Here is an 18342-nt window from a genome sequence, read left to right on the forward strand (position 1 = left end):
GAGGGAATTCAAGAGTTTAGGGCCCAGTCAGCTGAAGGCACAGCCGCCAATGGTGGAGCGATTAAAATTGCGGATGGGCAAAAGGTCAGAATGGGAGCAGCGCAGATGTCTCAGAGGGTTGTGGGGTTGGAAGAGATTAGAGATAGGGAGGGGGCGAGGCCACGGAGGCATTTGAAACAAGAATGAGAATTTTAAAATCAATGCTTTGCTTATGAGGAACCAGTGCAGGTCAGCAAGTGCAGGAGTGATGGGTGAACGGGATTTGGTGCCAGTTCGAACATGGGCACATGAGTTCACGGGAGTCCATTGGAACAGTCAAGTCTAGAGGTAACAAAGCATGGATGAGGGTTTCAGTAGCAAATGAGCTGAGGCTGGTGCCAAGTCGGGCGATGTTACAGAGATGGAAATAGGCAGCCTTAGTGATGGTGTGGATATGTGGTCAGAAGCTCATCTCAGGATCAAATCTGACACCAAGGTTGTGAACAGTCTGGTTCAGCCTCAGTCAGTTGCCAGGGCAAGGGATGGAGTTCACACCTAGGAAATGGAGTTTGTGGTGAGGACCGAAGGCAATGGGGAGGGAGTTTCAGAGCTTAGCGCCTTGACAGCTGAAGGCACGACTGCCAATGGTGAACAATTAAAATCGTGGATACTGAAGAGGTCAGAATTGGAGGAGCACAGGTATCCCAAGTGGGTTCCTCCTGGCTCCACAAAAGTACAGCAGGTCACTGGTGACCTGTGCTCGACCCCCTTGGGATCAGCTCTCCAACTACCCCACTCTAAGGCCCACATTGACCGTTGCATAGCATGGGATCTGACCGATATGCCAGCCTCCCACAACCAGTGCCAATGGAATGATATAGTTTACTTCAACTTTTATGAAAGCCTTCTAATGAAGACATTGAAAAGTTGTAAAGCATTGGAAAGCAGACTGGAGAAAGGGATTTCATACGGATGTTGACAGATGGGTAAGAAGGGGACAGTGTTAGTGAGTGGGAGAGGTTCTAACTGGGGATTGTGCTGTGGTCAGCATTTGCATCGCTATTGTTTCTCATTTGCATAAATGATCTGGACTCTGAAACCAACTGCAAGTTTGTCCAATTTGTGAATGGCACTGAAATAAAACAGTAAAACCCAAAAGATTTTTCTAGGGATTTGAAAAGGAGGTGAGTGATTATTTATACAAATTCTCAGACAGATGGCAGCTGAAATTTAATACTACTAGCTGCATAATGTTGCATATTAGATGAAATAATATATATTGTAGGTACAAATGAATGGAATCACATTAAATTAGAAAGGGACCTGGGAATAATCGTGGGGTCATCATGGTCGAGATTGAGACATTATGTGAAGCAATTAATAAAAGCAAATAAAATATTAGGATACATTGCTAGACAAAATGCATTATATGTTTGCTGAGGTGTACTGAGACTTTATAATGTAAAGGTTAGCTCATGACCAGAAAACTGTGTCTAGTTCTGGTTGCTATTTTTAAAAAGGAAGTGCAAGTAGTGGAGAGGGTGTAAAGATAAACAACAAGAAGGATTCCACATGTAATAGGGGAATGACCCAGAGAGTCACATAGAAACAGACCCTTCGGCCCATCGTGTCTGCGCTGGCCATCAAGCACCAATCATGAGGAAAGTTAAAGCTCAACTGCTAGACAGAAGATGGTTAAGGAGTAACTTCAAAGCATATGATATATCAAATGACAAGGTAGGAGCACCAAAAGTCAAAAGTATGAACAGATGAAAAGTAGATTTAGATCAAGCTCCAAGTACACCGTTTTTGTGCTCGGGTTTGGATTAATCCGCCAAGCTTGGGAGCAGAGATATCGACATGGGGCACTCAAAACACCACTGGCTGCTTGAGGAATGACTTTAGTGGGCTGATTAAAAAAGATACGAATGAAAGAAAGCCAAAGTTCAAACACAATGGCAATCAGAAATTCACAGCTACCTTCCTTTTTATTAGCTTTTATTAATTACTTCACACAGTCTCAGCCACGATGAGTCCACAATTACTCTCAGGTCCGTTTTCTAAGTTAATGCAATTCCATTCAATTTTACCTATGATACATATTATCTTATCTAATGTGCAACATTACGCTGCTGGCAGTATTAAATTTCAGCTGCCATCTGTCTGAGAATTTGTATCAATAATCCCTCACCTCTTTTGCACATCCATAGAAACATTTTTTGGTTTTCGTTATTGCTAGTCTGGATCTAACCACTTGCTTAACAGCAACAGCACTGTTAAGAGAATATCTCTAAATTCAGAAACATATGTCATTTATATCTTTGTTCCTTCCTGCAATAAAATTAGGACAAGCTCACTTATTTACATTTAAATGATTCCCTGCTATCTCCCACTTTCATATATTAATAGTAATCTTGTAATCCAATATACTTGTAATGCAGATGGGTAAATTACCTGTTCCAAAATAAAAACAGAAAATGCTGGAAATACTCAGTAAGTCAGGCAGTATCTGTCATAGCCGCTAAGCGCATTGCACTTTTGAACTACAAGAAAGCCCCCAGCGATTTAACATCCGCAGCACTTAAAGCAGCCAGAAGTACTGCACAAAGAACAGCTAGGCGTTGCGCAAACGACTACTGGCAACACCTATGCAGTCATATTCAGCTGGCCTCAGACACCGGAAACATCAGAGGAATGTATGATGGCATGAAGAGAGCTCTTGGGCCAACCATCAAGAAGATCACCCCCCTCAAATCTAAATCGGGGGACATAATCACTGACCAACGCAAACAGATGGACCGCTGGGTTGAGCACTACCTAGAACTGTACTCCAGGGAGAATGCTGTCACTGAGACTGCCCTCAATGCAGCCCAGCCTCTACCAGTCATGGATGAGCTGGACATACAGCCAACCAAATCGGAACTCAGTGATGCCATTGATTCCCTAGCCAGCGGAAAAGCCCCTGGGAAGGACAGCATTACCCCTGAAATAATCAAGAGTGCCAAGCCTGCTATACTCTCAGCACTACATGAACTGCTATGCCTGTGCTGGGACGAGGGAGCAGTACCCCAGGACATGCGCGATGCCAACATCATCACCCTCTATAAAAACAAAGGTGACCGCGGTGACTGCAACAACTACCGTGGAATCTCCCTGCTCAGCATAGTGGGGAAAGTCTTTGCTCGAGTCGCTCTGAACAGGCTCCAGAAGCTGGCCGAGCGCGTCTACCCTGAGGCACAGTGTGGCTTTCGTGCAGAGAGATCGACTATTGACATGCTGTTCTCCCTTCGTCAGATACAGGAGAAATGCCGTGAACAACAGATGCCCCTCTACATTGCTTTCATTGATCTCACCAAAGCCTTTGACCTCGTCAGCAGACGTGGTCTCTTCAGACTACTAGAAAAGATCGGATGTCCACCAAAGCTACTAAGTATCATCACCTCATTCCATGACAATATGAAAGGCACAATTCAACATGGTGGCTCCTCATCAGAGCCCTTTCCTATCCTGAGTGGTGTGAAACAGGGCTGTGTTCTCGCACCCACACTTTTTGGGATTTTCTTCTCCCTGCTGCTTTCACATGCGTTCAAATCCTCTGAAGAAGGAATTTTCCTCCACACAAGATCAGGGGGCAGGTTGTTCAACCTTGCCCGTCTAAGAGCGAAGTCCAAAGTACGGAAAGTCCTCATCAGAGAACTCCTCTTTGCTGACGATGCTGCTTTAACATCTCACACTGAAGAATGCCTGCAGAGTCTCATCGACAGGTTTGCGTCTGCCTGCAATGAATTTGGCCTAACCATCAGCCTCAAGAAAACGAACATCATGGGGCAGGATGTCAGAAATGCTCCATCCATCAATATTGGCGACCACGCTCTGGAAGTGGTTCAAGAGTTCACCTACCTAGGCTCAACTATCACCAGTAACCTGTCTCTAGATGCAGAAATCAACAAGCGCATGGGTAAGGCTTCCACTGCTATGTTCAGACTGGCCAAGAGAGTGTGGGAAAATGGCGCACTGACACGGAACACAAAAGTCCGAGTGTATCAGGCCTGTGTCCTCAGTACCTTGCTCTACGGCAGCGAGGCCTGGACAACGTATGCCAGCCAAGAGCGACGTCTCAATTCATTCCATCTTCGCTGCCTTCGGAGAATACTTGGCATCAGGTGGCAGGACTATATCTCCAACACAGAAGTCCTTGAAGCGGCCAACATCCCCAGCTTATACACACTACTGAGTCAGCGGCGCTTGAGATGGCTTGGCCATGTGAGCCGCATGGAAGATGGCAGGATCCCCAAAGACACATTGTACAGCGAGCTCGCCACTGGTATCAGACCCACCGGCCGTCCATGTCTCCGTTATAAAGACGTCTGCAAACGCGACATGAAATCGTGTGACATTGATCACAAGTCGTGGGAGTCAGTTGCCAGCATTCGCCAGAGCTGGCGGGCAGCCATAAAGACAGGGCTAAATTGTGGCGAGTCGAAGAGACTTAGTAGTTGGCAGGAAAAAAGACAGAGGCGCAAGGGGAGAGCCAACTGTGCAACAGCCCCAACAAACAAATTTCTCTGCAGCACCTGTGGAAGAGCCTGTCACTCCAGAATTGGCCTTTATAGCCACTCCAGGCGCTGCTTCACAAACCACTGACCACCTCCAGGCGCGTATCCATTGTCTCTCGAGATAAGGAGGCCCAAAAGAAAAAGAAAGAAAAAAAAGAATCTGTAGAGAGAAAGAGCTAACGAGTGGAATCTTTCCTGCCCTGGTTATTTAGCCGGAGGCAGGATCAACCAGCTACCGGCTCATTGGTGGCAGGTAGCCAATTAGTCCAACTAAGTGCTCAAGGGGAAGGGGAGGGGTGGGACGGCCCCAGGATCTTTCTGGTGTCACAATGAACTCCTGCTGAGTGCTGAGGTTGGCAGCTCCATGGAGGCGACTGCCCAGCAGCAGGATGGGGGACTATCAGAGGTGGAGTCTCCATACCCCAATTACAAGGCCACAGGGATAAAATGCCACACCCGCGGTAGACACCAATCCTTTGGCGGGCTTTCCCTACACTCCAATGTCCATACCATCTTCAGGCCTCTTTATTTTCAGCATTTCATTGATGCTTTCTCCATTTTGAGGCACCCGCACAGTTCCCATCTCTCCCTGTGGGGCTGCAGCCGTCAACAGCCCTCCTGCTGCCTCAAGAACACGCCCGCTGGCCTTAATTGGAAGGGGGTACGTGGAGACGGCCAAGTAAGAGGATCATGCCAGAGTGCGCACTCCAGAACCATAAGGGGTCAGGACCCGGAAATGGTCCCGACTCTTGAAAAATAATCTATCAGTAGAAGATTCCACCCAACATCAGAACAAGTCAACAACCTGGAATGTTGACTGTGTTTCTCTCTCCACAGATGCTGCCTGAGCCGAGTATTTCCAGCATTTTCTATTCTTATTTCTGGTTTCCAGAATCTGCAGTATTTTGCTTTTGTATAGATTGTCTGTCCTTCTTTCCATGAGAAGTCACACTATTCTGAGCACATTCTTTAATGTTGGCACTGTGATAAATAGGAGACGGTTGCACACATCATATATACTATTTTCAGTCAGATTCCTTACAGTTTATAAGAAGGCTCAGCAACATTTTTTTTAACCTGAAAAGCCTTTTTTTTTTTAAATTTACTGAAAATAAAAGCGATTGGGAGCTGAAAGATGAAAAATCAGCATTTCTAAACCAAAATATCGGCAAATTGCCAAATGTCTCTGGTAGAATGCATAATTTGCATGTATAATAAAATACGTGTTGAATTTATGTATCAATAGAAAAAAAAAGATCAAAATTAAAATAAACCTAACTCTGAAGTATCACATTTTTAATTTTTTACTATAATTTGGTCAGTAAAATTATCTTTAAAACAAACTACAACTGAAGATGCATTGAATTAAAAGAATTTTTTTGGCTATTGATTCTCATGATTTAAAAAAGCGTCTAATAAGGCATTCAGAATAATTTATTGTCTCAGATATATGAGAAACAATAATGGTTGCAACCATAAAACCTGTTCCTCAAACCAACGACATTATCTATAAGCATGGTGTAGCTATCGCACTCAAACAGGTTTATCTAGAACATCATGATGTTTTGTTAAAATAATTATTTGAAACCGTAAAGTGCAGATTAATGATTAGCTTTTTATCCCCACAATAAAAGCAAGGCCCAAACTTGTTTTGACTTAAAATTTTTTAGGCTTTCTTCACGTTAATGGGATCCAACTGGAAAAGGTTGGGGGCCACAAATGAGATGGTAAAAAGTTGCAGGCGGCTCCAGAACCACAGGTTGCAGACCCCTTGTACAATTATCAGTGTAGACAAGTTAATTAGACTGTGGGTGATTTGTACTTGAAGATGTGCGAATGAAACCCCATTCTTCCACAAACTGTCCGAACTTAGAACTTACACATTGTGGTTCCTTGTCATTGAAGACTTTGCTATGAATTTCACATCTGGAGAAAATTGCTTTTGTGCAACTCAGAACCATTTTACTCTCAGTTGTGTATGTACTGACAAAGTCTCCACCTTGCACGGTAATCAGAAACTGTCTTTTCCCTGCAACGTGATTAAAATCTGCATGAACCTTCTTGTACAGCAGAGTGGTACAGAGTGAGGTTTCAGTGGTTCTATTCATTAGGAGGGTTTACATTTTAAGCCATTACAACATGCGCAACGTTCTAATATAAATTACATGATATACATGATCCCACATGCCTTGATTTTCATTTCACATTTTTCTATCCTATATGTCCTTCATCCATCTTTTGCATCATTTTATAAGTAAGCACTGCAGTATTTCTCTCTTCCATCTATTACTGTAACTCCTTTTTGCAGTTCGAGTACATTTGAATTCCTGGAGAAGAATCTTGTTTTGGTTGTGGCCATCCCTGTGTTAATAATTTTGCCAATCCCAAAGGCCTCTTTCCTTCTCTAGCTCAGTGATAATTAGCTTAAATTTGCCTGTTGTAGGCTGTAATAGTTCTGAGGTGATGGCTAATGAGTTGTGACTGTTTCAACTCTTGGGGAAGGGAAATTGAATATACAAAGGCAAAACCTTATTGAAAGAAAAGAGATGACTGCATGCTATTATGTACCAGTTTCTATTTATAACTGCACTGTTCTGTATTTAACAATGTTAGGTGATGGTTGTAAGAAGGTGTTGACTCCATTGTTTAGCAGTGTATAATGTGGTGGTCACAACCTGATCACTTCAGATCATAGGTCTCCACCTGATCATAATTCTTTGGTTTCACAAAAAATGTTTATTCAATGATTTCACAAATATAATTACATGATATACATAATACACTTTTCTATTCTAGAAGTCCTTCATGTTCTATTCCAGAAAGCCAGTTGGTGAAAGATAGTAGTGGAGTCAATCTTTACTCGGTCTAACATTTATTTACAGAGCGAAACATTATAAGCATACACCTCCTAACTCAACGACACCACAGCTTCAGTGCCTCTTTAATTGGAGTTTCACTTGAGCACATATCATGTCCTCCACCTGCATATAATTAAACACAATTGATATACAATTAACATATACTCATCTTTCTCTTTAAAGAAAACTTGAGTCAATAAGCAAAATTTCAAAACAAATCAAAACAACTTCCATATTCTGTACGAAGCATTATATTCAAGACGCCCCTAACAATTTCCTCGTACATGCATTTCTTTTTGTAGAACAGTCGGACAGTTGATGACTTGTACCAACCCATTTAATTTTAGAGATTTCCTTTCTCTTAGCACTTGTTTCAAGCCAGCAAGGTCAATCCATAACTTTTTCTCACTGACATTTTTTGAAGAGTGTACGTTATCCCCAAGGAACGATTATCTACATAACATTCAATGGGTATACTATCTTTAAAATGCTCATACTACAGAATCTTCCGAAATCTTTGACAAATAGAATCCCATATCCACTGCCTCCTTGACAGCCAGTGTTTTGGCAGCTAAAGTACCTTTAACAACCTTTTTTATTTTCTTAGCATACCAAGCTAAATGACAACATTTCCCATTTTCACCTATCAGAAATATTATGAAAGCAGCTGCACTTGAATACCCATCAGGAATGTTAGCATGTGAAGCATCCCTAAAAATGACTAGTTTCATATTCTTTAGATTCCCATCCTTAGGTGACCCAAGTATGCATTTCTCCAGATTAAATTTTTTCAATGCTTTATTTGCCCGAATTCAGGGTGTTTCATCATAGTACTTAACTCCAACACACCAAAACTAGCATCAGGTCTAGTCTGAGTACACAACCAATGCAACTGACCAATCAAGTTTCACAATTGCTCTGTCTCTCTTTAGATATATCATCATCTTTCTGTTGTAATCTAGCATTATTAACCAGGATGGGAGGAACACTCTCTAAATAGGATTGTTGATTTACAGTCACGCAGACCTACTCTGCTTAATATCCAAACCAATATATTTTAAAGACTCAGAAGCCTGACTCCCAAATCTTAAATTCTACTCTAATCTTAATAACACATTTCTCAACTTCCATAGTACCACCCCATAAGAAATCATCAACATGCATCATGAAAATGCTTGAACGTTTCCCTTTATTATACCAATAGACTATTACGGGATCTGCTTTTAGTTGAACACAACCTATTTTCAGCAAAACAGATCTCACTGAGAAATACCACACCCTGGAAGCATCATTCAGGCTATATATGCATTTATTTTGTTTCCATAGTTTCCCTTCTGTATCTGCTGCATCTCTGGGCAGTTTCAGAAATGCTCCTCTCTGAAAAGTATCACCCTGCAGAAATGCGGCTTTTATGTCGATTGATCTACATTCCCGTAAATATGTGGTCAAAAGAGCGAAGAATATTTTAGATACTACTTTTCCAGCTGTGGGACGGTCCACTCTAACATCTGCATCAGCAAGTCACTCTTCAAAACCCTGAACAACTAGCCTCACTTTAGCCTTATAAGTCCCATCTGCAAGGATTTTTTCAGTAGAAATCCATCAATGTGACAAGGCTGGTTGCCTCCTATCTGTTAACTCAGAATAAACTCCAAACTCTCTCCAACTATTTCGTTCCATTTGTTTTGCCTCTCTTATTAGTTTATCCTCAAATTTATTGCCAGCCACCAAACATTCACGGGCATGAGGACCTCTGCTTCTAGTTCTGTTCCGAGACTGTTCTGTAGCCTTCATTTGTTTGTGTAGTCTACTCAAGCTAAGGCCTCCACTTGCACTTTTATGTCTGTCAGGACTATTATTGTGAGATCCACTTCTTGCACTATCGGAGGCTCTTCTTCCAGTACGTAATCGTTTTCTGATGCAGTTGGCACTCCCACCACTCGAACTTGCATTGTGCTTTCTTACTCTGCGCTCCTTCACTCCATTCTGCCAGTCCATAGACCTTGCTGCTTCACCGTCACCCTGATCATTCACCCAATATTTAAACCTGCCGGTAGCTTTTCTTGCACTTCCCATAATTGTTGCATCCGTCCATTCATTAGCTGCCTCTCAAATATGTATCACCCAAGTACACACTCTGGGCAGTTGGACTTTGGATGTGATATCTCTGTCCTGCATGTCATGATCACTCACATTACCACTATCCAGCCCTTGATCTACTGTTCTCTGTTCCTCAGGACCTTCATCACAAAACAAATGAGCATTTGCAGTACAAGGTGCCTAGTTTTACTTCTATCAGTTGCTCAGAGTCTGAGATCTTTTAATTAATACCAAAGGAATAAACCTTAATAGTTTGATTGCCATATTTGATAACTATGGTCTTACCACGATGACGTATTGCCTTGCCAGGAACATTTCCATTCCCTGTAACCGTCTGTTTTCTAACACACCAAACCTCCTGAATTAAATTCTGTCTCATGGTGGTCTTATATGATGCCTCAGAGCTCTCTAAATTTTCTCTGAAACCTCAACCTTGACAAAAGCCCGTCTCACTGCATGTAAAGTATTCAAATGTGCAGAAAAAAATGGAACTGATTGTAGTACCTTCTAGAGCAGGAGGACTATTGCACAGTACAGAAGCCAATTTTGGATTTCACCCATAGATTAATTGATAGGGACTATACCCTCCAACCATCTGAAGCGAATTCTTTGCTTATGCCAGGGCAGTTGACAACTTACATTCTGATTGCAGCTAAGATTTTTGCAGCATTTCATCGATCACTGCATGAGTTCTTTCACAGAGTCCATTACTGAAAGGACTTTCAGCTGTGGCATTCATGACCGTAATGTTCATGTTTTCACATGTCTCTGGCCTCAACATTGGCAAATTCCCCTCCATTATCAGCCAGAGACTTAGCTAGTGCCCCAAGTCTTGTCCCTATCCATTTCTCCACGATTTTGTCTATAATCTCACTTTTGTCCTTGGCTATGTATTCTTTAGAAAGACTAAATCTGGTTGCCAGATCTATAAAATGTAGAATGAAAATATTTCTGGCTTTGGCCCATACCTTTAGATCCACGGCAACTATCTAGTTAAAGTCACATATCAATGGAAGGCTTGCAATAGGATGTGGCTCCATTCTTTGATACTTTTTACATAGTTCATACTTCTTACTAATTTCTTGCATTAGCTTCAGATACTTTTCATCAACCACATCTGCATCCTTTAGCAGGGTTTTTAATCTTTGAGAAGTAGGGCGAGCAAATAGTCTGTGTAACTTTTTAGACAATTTGCTTTTCCTCTGATTCTTATCACCTGATGCCCTTCCTGCTTGTCTAACACTGTTATGAAAAACATCATGTTAAGGGGATGCAATAATGTCCTGACTGGTTAAACTGCAGATTCATTGACTATCCAAAAACAATTGCATTATCATGCTCCATGTCAAGTTTTAATTGTGCCTTTTTCATAGGTTTACTCAACAGCAAAGGTATCTCACTGGAGACTACATCAGTACTGATAAAGTGGCTTACTCCAGCTATTTTACATGGAATTACAATTCTCTTTAATGACTTCAATATGTTGTCATCACCAAACCTAAAGCGAGTAGTGCTTTTTAGATTAGATTAGATTAGAGATACAGCACTGAAACAGGCCCTTCGGCCCACCGAGTCTGTGCCGACCATCAACCACCCATTTATACTAATCCTACACTAATCCCAAATTCCTACCAAACATCCCCACCTGTCCCTCTATTTCACTACCACCTACCTATACTAGTGACAATTTATAATGGCCAATTTACCTATCAACCTGCAAGTCTTTTGGCTTGTGGGAGGAAACCGGAGCACCCGGAGAAAACCCATGCAGACACAAGGAGAACTTGCAAACTCCACACAGGCAGTACCCAGAATCGAACCCGGGTCCCTGGAGCTGTGAGGCTGCAGTGCTGACCACTGCGCCACTGTGCCGCCCCCTTTTATACACCTTAACCTTGCATTGATCCTCACTACTTAGTGAATTAGATAACATTTTAACCAAATCTGTTCCACATACTTCAAAACGCAAGCATTATCTAGCACAGCACAGTTGAATGAGTCTGTGACTAACACATTCATGACAGGACTAAAGCTTCTTGTGAATCAGACAGTCTATTTGGATTCATCATTAATTTCATCTTCTTCCTTGGAATTCTCAGTGTCATTTTAAAAGACTCTGCATCTCCACTTTGGGCAGTTTATCGCATGATGATACTTTGGGTCACATTTGAAGCACTTATTAACTATTATTTGGGCATTCCTAGGATTCATTCACCTATTATTGCTGTTGCAATTCTGTCTTCTGCTGTAATAGCCAGATCTGTAACTCTTCCACTGTACTGACGCCTGTGTCCAGTATCTGCACCATTGTGAAATCCAACAATCATTGAGTCCTCTATGCTTTGTATTACTGTGGAATGTCCTATTTGTTCCACCAAAGCTGCAGGAAATGACTGTTTCCCCAGGAATATTTTCAAGGCAGCAGACATGTAATCCAATAGGGAGTCGATCTCCGAGAACTGGACACCAGTTAGAACCAGGATCCTAACTATATGCAACACCTTTGCGACATCTTAGCACCAATTCAGCAATTTAAATGCTAGCACTGAACCAAGGATCTCTAAATTGAATTCCTTCAATCTTTTATACAGTCCGTTAAAGTCCATGATATATTCCTCCATTGAATAACCATCTGTTTTCCGAAATCTATCAAGGTCCAACCATACCTCATAGACATTTAATAGATCATCTTTCTTGTAAATTTAATTCAAGAACACTAACAGAAGACCCAAACGTTCGGCAGTATCCAATTGACAGGCTTCCAGTTTGAGGGGGGACCTGATTGAGATATACAAAATTATGAGGGGCATTGATAGGATAGATAGGAAGAAACATTTTCCCTTAGCGGAGAGATCAATAACTAGGGGGCATAGATTTAAGGTATGGGGCAGGAGGTTTAGAGAGGAGTTGAGGAGGAATTTTTTCACCCAGAGGGTGGTTGGAATCTGGACCACATTGCCTGAAGGAGTGGTAGAGGCAGGAACACTCACGACATTCAAGAAATATTTAGATGAGCACTTGAAACGCCATAACATACAAGGCTACGGACCAAGTGCGGGGAAATGGGATTAGTTAGGACGGGTGCTTGATGGTCGGCGCAGGCACGTTGGGCCGAAGGGCCTGTTTCTGTGCTGTAAAACTCTATGACTCTATGACAGGATACTTTTATTTCTGATTTTGCTTCTGGTTGGAAGCAATGATGCAAAAGGCCATACATACTTTGTTTCTGCTGTGGCAGGGACATAACCCGTGTCCACATATCTACTTCAATCTTCCACTGGTTATATGGTTCAGACTCTGAGAACATTGAAGGGTAATCATAGCCCAAGTTAAAACTTGCTTTCTGTCATTTCTCACAGTGGCTACTAGGATTGTAGTCTTCTGTCTGAAATTTTTTTTTTGCTTAGTTTCTAAACTTGACCTTTCGGCAACCTTCCTCTGCTATATGTTATATTCTAGAACACCAGTTGGTGAGGGATAGTACTGGAGCCAATCTTTACTCAGTAACATTTATTTACAGAGGGAAACATTACAAGCATACACCTCCTAATCCAACGGCACCACAGTTTCAGTAGGTGTCTCTTTATACATGCTGAAGCGAACCCCCAATTAATGCCAGACAGACTGACAGACAGACAAACAAACAATCAGACGGACACAGTTGATATACAATTAACACTTCCTCTAACTTTTGCAGCATTTTATAAGTAACCTTCATACCGCACAAGTGCCAGGCAATGGCCATCTCCAACAAGAGAGAATCTAACCATCTCTCCCGGACATTCAGCAGCATTATTATCGCTGAATCCCCTACCACCAACATCCTAGGGGGTGACCATTGACCAGATGTTTAACTGGACCAGCCCAATAAATAATATGGCAACAAGAGGAAGTCTGAGGCCAGAAATTCTGTATTGAGTAACTCACCTTCTGATTTCCTACAGCCTGTCTACCATCTACAAGACGCAATTCAGGACTGTGATAGAATACTCTCCACATGCCTGGGTGAGCGCAGTTCCAACACCACTCAAGAAGCTCGACACCATCCAGGACAATTATCAGCACACCATCCACAACCTTAAATATTCACTCCCTCTACCACTGGCACATAGTAGCAGCAGTGTGTACCATCTACAAGATGCACTGCAGCAACTCGCCAAATCTCCTTCAACTGAACCTTCCAAACCCACGACCTCTATTATCTAAAAGGATAACTCCCCTGCTCTGCTTCGAAATAGTGGCATGCAGATATACAGATTGTCATGGATTTTACACACTTATACAACAGTATGGCCCACATCTTGTGTCTAATGCATCAGGCGAAATTTTTATTTGGTCTTTCAGGATCATACAACATCAGAACTATTGCCTGCATAAGCAGTCTCTAACAGTTGTATTCCCATTCTTGATTCCAGCTCATTTCAGTAGTCTTTGCTAACCATTTTCTACAAAATGATACTCTTTCCTGGGAGATTTGGTGTGAATCTACCAAAGTAGTTTATCACCCCTGGACGCCTCTGCACACTTTTCTTCTATGGTGGGAAGCAGATATGTTCAGTACCTAAGTGTTTCATAAGGTCAAGCAGTGTGCCTTCAGTCCTGTTAATAACCACCAGCAAATATCAGCTTCCACATCTTTGAATATGTATTTGTTTTTAAGCTTCAAGATAACACTTTGGCTTTCAAAAGTACGAAATCATCTTTTAATAAATCTTTTATGTACTAACACCATCAGTGCCTTGACATATCATATGAATGTTTTACGTTCTACTTTGGGAGGTAATGTATGTCAAAGAGCAACAGCAAGGATCTGTTTTTTCCCATAAGGCATACTGAATATGGGTAACTCATTCCATTTCAATTGCAAAAAACCCTATTTTGTATTAAGTCGTTAAAATATTTTGCACTGGCAAACTATGCTGTAACTTCCGCAGGGATCACAAGGTGTCATTAGATCACAGCAAACCAAAAATTAGCATTTTCCCCATTCCTTTTGCCAACAGTTACTCACGTATTCACCCAACCTGTTGGTTCATCTATTTTTTTCCAAGACTCCCAAGTCCTTCACTAAGCTCCATTTTTAATTTTCCATAGTGTAAACTTTCTGCTCAGGTTTATTGCTGAGATAACCTGTTTATCAATGCTGATTCAGTCTTCTTTTGATAAGCAATCCAATTGTTGATACTGAGCCCTGTGCTCCTGTATGAGTATTATAAACACTTCTCAAACTAATTTTCCCCATTAAAAATCAATGATCAATATCATAAAGTGATTGTGTAAGGGTTTGCAGGAATTGGCAAACACCATATAAGAATGTAAAACAGGAATAGGCCATTCAGCCCCTTGAGCCTATTCCACCATTCAATTAGATCATGGATACTCTGCACCTTAACTCTATTCACACACCTTAATATCCTTTGTAGTCAATTTTGACTCTGTCTCTCTGTTCAATTGTTCAACACTGATACCATATTGGTAATAGTTATGACTTTATTTGACACAAGAAAGAATGCATTACAGTACTTAAGCAGTAATTCTCAAAGGAAAATTGAGACTAATATTACCCGCTGTTCTTTGGGTAAAAGATGCGTCACCATTCCTTATTCTCTACTTCATCCACATTCACCTTCCCTGGTGCTTTCTTTCCAATCTTCTACAAGATCCTCCATTCATTCACTCCCTCATATACCCTGCTTACCACACCCATCGCCTCCCCACCACCCTCGCCCACATCTCTCTCTGTTCTTCTGCAGTAAATCCGTTTTGTTCTCTTGTTCCCTGGACATCCATGTGCAGAGTTTTACGACTTTATACCACAGCAGCCACTTTCTGTCCTCTGCCTTCAGCTTATAGTCAGAAGCAATTTTATTGCAATTCCAGCTGAAATTTAACTGATTTAACCTCGACAATCCATCTAAATATCCTACTTAATCTATATTTCCTTACAGATTGGCTAAACTGTATTCTAGAGTCAGCTAAGTACATACTGATGGATGGAACATTGGCAAGCAGTTGGATACAACATGCTCTGCAATTCTGCATCTCTTGGACTCCTCCCTTTCAAGGCTCACTTGAACCTTCCTTCTGACCAGAGAAGGACAAGGACCTGGAGAAGACCCATGGTGCCTTGTCCTTCTCTCGCCTTGCCATTGCTGCATTGAGCTCATGTCCAAGGCGATGGTATGCAGGTCTGCGCGCATCTGTTGGATCTGGCTCTCCACAAGGGTCATCAATCTCTTAATGGAGGAAGTCATGCGCTCACATGCCTGAAACACAACAGCGCTCATGGCCATCCCCATGTCCTGCTGTGTAGCCACTTATTCTTTTCTTTTTTTTCTTTTGGGCCTCCTTATCTCGAGAGACAATGGATACGCGCCTGGAGGTGGTCAGTGGTTTGTGAAGCAGCGCCTGGAGTGGCTATAAAGGCCAATTCTGGAGTGACAGGCTCTTCCACAGGTGCTGCAGAGAAATTTGTTTGTTGGGGCTGTTGCACAGTTGGCTCTCCCCTTGCGCCTCTGTCTTTTTTCCTGCCAACTACTAAGTCTCTTCGACTCGCCACAATTTAGCCCTGTCTTTATGGCTGCCCGCCAGCTCTGGCGAATGCTGGCAACTGACTCCCACGACTTGTGATCAATGTCACACGATTTCATGTCGCGTTTGCAGACGTCTTTATAACGGAGACATGGGCGGCCGGTGGGTCTGATACCAGTGGCGAGCTCGCTGTACAATGTGTCTTTGGGGATCCTGCCATCTTCCATGCGGCTCACATGGCCAAGCCATCTCAAGCGCCGCTGACTCAGTAGTGTGTATAAGCTGGGGATGTTGGCCGCTTCAAGGACTTCTGTGTTGGAGATATAGTCCTGCCACCTGATGCCAAGTATTCTCCGAAGGCAGCGAAGATGGAATGAATTGAGACGTCGCTCTTGGCTGGCATACGTTGTCCAGGCCTCGCTGCCGTAGAGCAAGGTACTGAGGACACAGGCCTGATACACTCGGACTTTTGTGTTCCGTGTCAGTGCGCCATTTTCCCACACTCTCTTGGCCAGTCTGAACATAGCAGTGGAAGCCTTACCCATGCGCTTGTTGATTTCTGCATCTAGAGACAGGTTACTGGTGATAGTTGAGCCTAGGTAGGTGAACTCTTGAACCACTTCCAGAGCGTGGTCGCCAATATTGATGGATGGAGCATTTCTGACATCCTGCCCCATGATGTTCGTTTTCTTGAGGCTGATGGTTAGGCCAAATTCATTGCAGGCAGACGCAAAAATCCCTAAAAAGAGGAGAGTTATGGAGCAGTCATCTTGGCAGAACAAAGGGAGATCGTTGACCCTCTTGCAGCACTGTACCCAAGTCCGGGGGATGATCCCAGGGCTGTTAACCACCGCAGCAATTTCCATCCAGGCGTGCTTGGTCAGATGTGAGGACCTCTTCTTGCCAACGCTGGGGAAGAGGACCTCCTACCTTTCCCTTGCAGCCTGGAGGAAAATCTCGAGGGTGGCATCGCTAAACTGTGGGACCACCCTGTGTCTTGCCTCTGCCATCCTGCGGGGTCTGCATCTGGTGGGGGGGGGGGGGGGTCCAGAGTCACCCCAACACTGGTCTCAGTAGTGAAGATCAAGCAGCAAATCAATCCAAGACAGCAATAGAAGCAGGGCTGGCAGTGCTTTAAATATAATGCTAGCACCTGCTCCGGAGTCAGCCGACACCATATTCGGCGATCCCGCCCCCGCCGTGTGATTGGCCAGGCCCTGTGCCTCCATTATGTAAAGTGGCCGCCTGCCGTGTGATCGCGGCGGCCCAGCTGCCCACGTAACTGGCAGGAACAGCGAACATTTCCTGGTCCGCTGCTGGGACCCGCAACGCGCTCACTAAATTCAGCCCAGAGTGCCCGAGATTTACAACATCAGTGGAAAATGCTTACCCGCTGAACATCTAGTCATCAAAAGTTTGATTTTAGAAAAGCAGACTGGTTAGCGTGTGAATGAGACGAGCGAGTTCAATTTTCTCTCAAACTGCTGGCTGGACTGCTGTACCATCTATGGCACTATTTTGTATTAGTTCAGATTTCCACCATCCTCTAATCTTTATGTTTTGATACATTTTTTTTAAAGCGTTGTTATATTTGCTTAGAATCGAGTAACTTTTTGAAAAGATTTTATGAATGAAAAATGAGTAGATCAACAGACTATCTGAACAGATCAAACTCTGTTGTAATCCATTTAATTCCAGTTGTCAGGGCCAAATACAGTAAATGGAGAGTGACCTACATATCATCAACTTCCGAACATCATCCCTGGGAAGTTACTTTGATGCTTCGCTGCATCACCTTCCAATAACACGGGGCAAAACAAGACTATATTTGTTTGTGAGCTCCTTGGTACAAGAAACCAATGTAGGTCAGCCAGAGAAGTTGGAAGATATTTCCTTGAAGTAAGTCAGGACAACCGTTTTGTAGAATGCAAGGCCACTTAAAACAGATATGCTTTTTCAAGGATTATCTGAGATATTAGGGCCAAATAAAGATGCAGGCCAAAAATATAAAAATCAGATCTGCCCTTGGAGAGGGACAAAGAGAGTCAGTACTACAATCTAATTGCACTGGTCTGCACATTAACTGCAGGATAGAAAGCAGCAAGTGGCAGAGTGTGTCTTATAAGACTTTAACACATTCTTGGAATACAGTTGGTGTCATAAACCATAATGACATCTCATGCCACATTTAGTAATCCAAACCCCCAAAGGTGGCTGAGCCCCTTGAACTCACTCAGATATCTTTTATTCCTTAACTGCACTCTTAACTTTTTACCAACATCTTTCGATTTACCTGCTCAAGTGTCATATTTTCCATT

General features: G+C 42.7%; 1 protein-coding gene across 3 annotated transcripts in view; it reads right to left on the reverse strand.

The window, feature by feature from the left end:
* LOC137348172 (thyroid hormone receptor alpha) overlaps window positions 1-18342 on the reverse strand; it is a 320012-nt gene that overhangs the window by 288411 nt on the left and 13259 nt on the right. The gene's annotated exons all lie outside the window — the stretch shown is intronic.

The sequence above is a fragment of the Heterodontus francisci genome, chromosome 33 (assembly GCF_036365525.1).
Source record: "Heterodontus francisci isolate sHetFra1 chromosome 33, sHetFra1.hap1, whole genome shotgun sequence".
In the NCBI taxonomy this organism is placed as follows: Eukaryota; Metazoa; Chordata; class Chondrichthyes; order Heterodontiformes; family Heterodontidae; genus Heterodontus; species Heterodontus francisci.